Here is a 4,814-nt window from a genome sequence, read left to right as displayed (position 1 = left end):
AAGTAATTTCTTTAACAGATCAACTGGACCAAACTCTTGTCAAAAAGAGTGCTTCACCCAAAGACAAATACTTTGCTGCCTTACGTAGAGATAAATTCAATGAGAATTTTATATTCAAGGTAAGTTCTGGCTTTTTCTAGAAGCGGCTCCTATTTCCACAGTGAGCCTCAGGCCTCCCACCGGTTGATACGGGTCACCCCTTCCTTTTCACCGAAGCACTGCTTCTGGCTGGTGTGGGAAAGCTCCAGCCCTGAGTATGAGTCAGGGTTAAGACTAACCGGGAGTAACAGCAACAAAAACCTGAGAGAAGAGTGACTTTACAATAAGAGTTTACTTCCCCTCACATGAGGAGTCCCAAGCAGGACGTCCCCGAGCTACAGAGACACAGCTGCTTCCTCGAGGGATGCCTCCTGGCCTGTGATGGCTGCTGTCACTCTAGCCATCTCAGCATCCCTCCTGCTGGCAGCAGAGGTGAGGGATGAAGAAGAGCCCACTCTTTGTACCTCTTACGGGTGGTTCAGGAAGTCACTGAAACCAAGCAGGACCCGGCAGGGCCTTCCCAGGGACAGACCACCCCCCTTGTCCCCCTCCTCTTGTTTGTAGAAAAGCTGTAGCCTCCTAGGCCTTCCCCGAGTTCCAAAAAGCAAACTTAATCAGAGAACTGAGAAGATGCAGAAACAAAGGAAAGCAGTGAAGCAAAACAAAATAATAGTTTAGCCATAAAACAGAGTCAAGGACCTTTAGTTCCTCCTCAAGAGCTATAGATAATATCCTGAGCCATAGCCTTGAGCTGTTTTTACAGAAACCAGACTCCCACCAGGTGGAGGAAGTTAACTGCATGCTGACCACCAGCATGAAGACCCCAGACCCGTTGGAACCAGAAATAACTGCTTATCCCCAAAATACCACCCTGTTACCTCACCACTGACCAATCAGAATGTCCACAAGCTGATCAGGGACCACGCCACCCCCTACCTCATGCTGTCTTTAAAAGCCCTTCCCCAAAAGCCAACAGGGAGTGCGGGTCACTTGAGCGTTAGCTGGCCATACTCCTCGCTTGGCGCCTGAAATGAACTAACACCTTACCTTCCTTCACCACAACCCAGTGTCAGTAGATTGGCTTTGCTGCACGTCGGGCCAGGGGACCCAAGTTTGGTACATCACACGCACACTTCTGTTTGATATTATGAGCGAGAATGTAGGGACGTGGCAACGTGGGCTGCAGAGTAGGCAGGGAGATGTCATCCCCAGCTGGGTCGGCTCTGCCAGAATTCAAGGCTCCGTGACCAAGGACAACAGAGAGGCTATCAGCGGTCTGGCCAGCAAGCCCTCCTGTGGCGTAAGAGTCAGGGAGCGTCCTCACATCCACTGGGTGAGCCTGAAGGTCACTAACTCCACCCACGGGCAGCACCCATGGACCCGTGCTTCTCCCCCATGGAAAAGGAGGAAACCACCTGCACTGCTGCGTTTACATCGTACAGTTTGTCAGCGGTCACTTTACTCCTGTTGAAATTACCCGGCGTCCCGTCCCACCACAGTTCCATATTCCACTTTGGCCTTTTTCCATCTAAACAGTTAAAATAGGCTAAAAACAGACTAAAATAGACTAAAAATCTAAGTTGATATTTTTCTACCTAAAATAGACCCAAGAATTGACCTCTCCTACCTGAAGAGTGAACACAGAAAAGAGGGGTGAGATCGGTGCAGCGAGGCTGATTCTACCGCACGACACGGCCAGCTAATCGTAGCGTTGATGTAAAAGGGCGTTTCTGGGTCCCTGGCAAGCACACGTGCTCCTCTGGAGTCAGGCTCAGCACCGATTCCCGTGATGGGGAAAAGGTTTCCCGTCTACTCCGTCCAGGGCAGCAGCCAGGAGCCCCCTGTGGCTTGCTGAACACCTGAAAGGTGGTGAGTGTGACTGAGGAACGAAAGTTTAATTTATTTAATTGGAGCGAATGTGGATTTGACAGCACGTGTAGCCAGGTACTAACACACTGGGCGGTGCAGCTCTGTAAGATGCAAAATCTTCTCATTCGGTGCTGGTGTGCGACAGCATCCACCCAACCACATGGCTGCTTTGTCTACATCCTTAAAACATAATCTTAAACAATAAATATGATAACAGAAGCCTGTGAACATCCTCTGTCCTTCTCCTTAAAGGCGGACCTTTGCTCTGCTCTAAGGACATCCTGGTCCACTGAGAGGTGCTGAGATGGAGGCTACAGGAGGCTGAGAAGGGAGGGAAAACCGAGAATTGGGAAAAGAAATCAACAAAAAAGGAAACAGGAAAACAAGTAAGAAATAAAAGAACAAAGGAAAAAGAGAGACGGGGTGCAGGGTCACCAGGACCCCCCAGGTTGCCAGGCGGTACCCGTGGACCCGTGCCTGCCGGGGGTGCCCAGTCTGGGGGACAGTGGGTTCGTAAAGGACCAGCAGATGCTCAGCGTGGTGAGCGTGGCTGGCGGGTAAGGGGGGTGCCCTGGGAGCAGAGCAAGGAGGACCCCAGGGCAGCAGTGGCGTGGCGGGACGTGGGGCGAGGGACGCACACGCCAGCCTCTGGGTGGAAGTTCCCAGGCTGCAGACACGATCTTCTGGTGCCTAGAGGGCAAGTCCCGTTGGCTGTCCTAGCTGTTGACCACATGTCGTCCAAAAGCTGCCCACTCCGGCGCCCCTGCCTGCCTTCCTATAAACAAATCTACCGTGAAGAACAGCCGCGGGGCGTTCTGGGTTGTTCAGATATCCTAACTGCACGTCGTTTAATATTTTCTGCAAGATATCCATATGCATCTGCATTTAAAGGTGATTTTAAAAAAACAAACATTGTGCGACTCTGCATATGAGTAAGTTCACGCCTCTGAGCAGCGCTGACAGACCCCGTGTCCTGCTACACGTTTCAGACACACGGGGGCAGCTTTGAGCCTCGTCCGCAAGCACAGCCTCTGCAGCCCCTCCGGACTGGCCGCCGCGTTCTCAGTCAGCAGGTACGGCAGCGTGCCCGCCCGCCCGCCCGCATCCTATGGGCCGGAGTCAGCACCTGGGCATCCGGACTCGTCCAGGTCCAGCCGAACAAAGCGAAACAAGCACAACTTCTGACCTTGGCTGGGGGCTCACCTGCCCCGCACTTGCTATTCCTGGCCTCTCCAATCTCTTGAGCTCCGGGCTCCACACCCGCCCAAGCCGTGCTGCCCGAGTTCCCTGATCTCAAGGTCACCCCCTGGCTGTCCTGTGGGCAGGTGTCTGCCTGAGGCTGTGCTCCCAGACCTGGCCTCGCCTTGCCGAGTCTGTCTGTCCCCAGGCTCGCCCACCAGCCGCTCGACGCTGGCTCAGAGCTGCCCCATCCATCTTCTCCTGTGCTTATGTTTTCTCAGCTACAAACTGAAATACATACGGGACACATGATCTGACAACTTTTCTCAGATGTGTGAATCTATTCGTATGCAAAGCCGTATAATGTTTATTTTTTACAATCACCTTTAAGTGCATATGCGATAGATTCTTTGCAGGAAATATTAAATGATGTGAAATGACGATAGCTGTGGATAATCAGGGATGTACAGTGCCTGTTCTTTACAGCAGATCTCCTCCTAATTTAGTGTCTTCTATTCAAAGTGTCTCTTCCTCTCTATCCACCCTGCAAAGCTCATCATGTTGCACCTGGGCCACTGCCACTGTCCTCCGTGGGGAGCCGGGCCCCCAGTCTCTGCCTGTGGTCCCTCTTTGGTCAGCTGCCCCTTATCCTTCTTCATCACGTGAACCCCTTTCTTAAGAACTCATGGCACCTGCTCACAGCGAGCCGCGTCGGTTTTGAACACCCCTGCTTGCTTTTAAAACCTTCCAAGACCTGGCTGCTCCAATCTTCCCTACCCAGCTTACCTCCCTCCCTCTGTACCCACAGCTTCGTGCCCACGAAAGCCAGCCTTCCCACGTCCTGAAGGCACACCTCACCCACCCCCAGACCCCAGACCTCAGCCAGCTCTTACAGCCCAGTCCTATTTCCCCTTCTCTGCAAGGCCTTCTCTAAGGCATCCTGCTGAGTCCTTTTGCGGTTTTGGTGGAGGGAGTTTACAGCACGTGAGACCATGCCCTCCGGACCCAAACAGATGGGGCAAAGCCCAGCACACAGCTGAAACCCGTAGGAAAAATGACTCAACCCCCATTTCACCCTGACAGTGGGATCAGGGCTGCCTCCTGGGAGAGGGTCAAAGTCCACGATGAAAGCGACAGGCCTGGCCCAGTTCCGGGCAGGACATAAGGGTGAGGGGAATCTCCCCTCCTGAACAATCGTGTGGCTGTAACCGTTACCGCTCAGAGCCTCACCCCTTCCCGTCAGGCCCCGAACAAGACACCCTGGACCCACAAGCTGCCAGTCTGGGCTGCAGGCCCACCAGCACCCGAGCCGACGCCAACCCGCCAGCAGAAGGCCTCCTCTGACTCCAGCAGGTGCTCAGTTTGCCACCCTGAGCCCACCCCGCTGCGCACACCAAGATGTCGGGAATTCCTGGGGTAGCCCAGCCATAGGGGCCGCTCACCCCACAAGTGACCAGGGGGCCAGCCCACACTTCCCCTCTTCCCCCAGGTTCACGGAAGTCCGGGAGCACGAAGCCGGCCAGGTGACCACAGCTTAGCCCTGGCTCAGGGCCCAGCTCCTCCAGGCCACCTCCCTGGACGTGGCAGCTCTGCTCTGCCCACTGGCCTCGTGCTGGTCTCTGCCATCTGCCTCGCCCCAAACTATAACTGCTAACACCAGCATGGACGGGCTCAGTCGAGTCCTGGATAACTCGTATCTTGAAGCCCTAACCCCCTGTACTTCAGAA

Source organism: Balaenoptera borealis, assembly GCF_965194805.1.
Source record: "Balaenoptera borealis genome assembly, chromosome: 18".
Taxonomy (NCBI): Eukaryota; Metazoa; Chordata; class Mammalia; order Artiodactyla; family Balaenopteridae; genus Balaenoptera; species Balaenoptera borealis.
Note: the sequence above shows the minus strand (reverse complement) of the source record.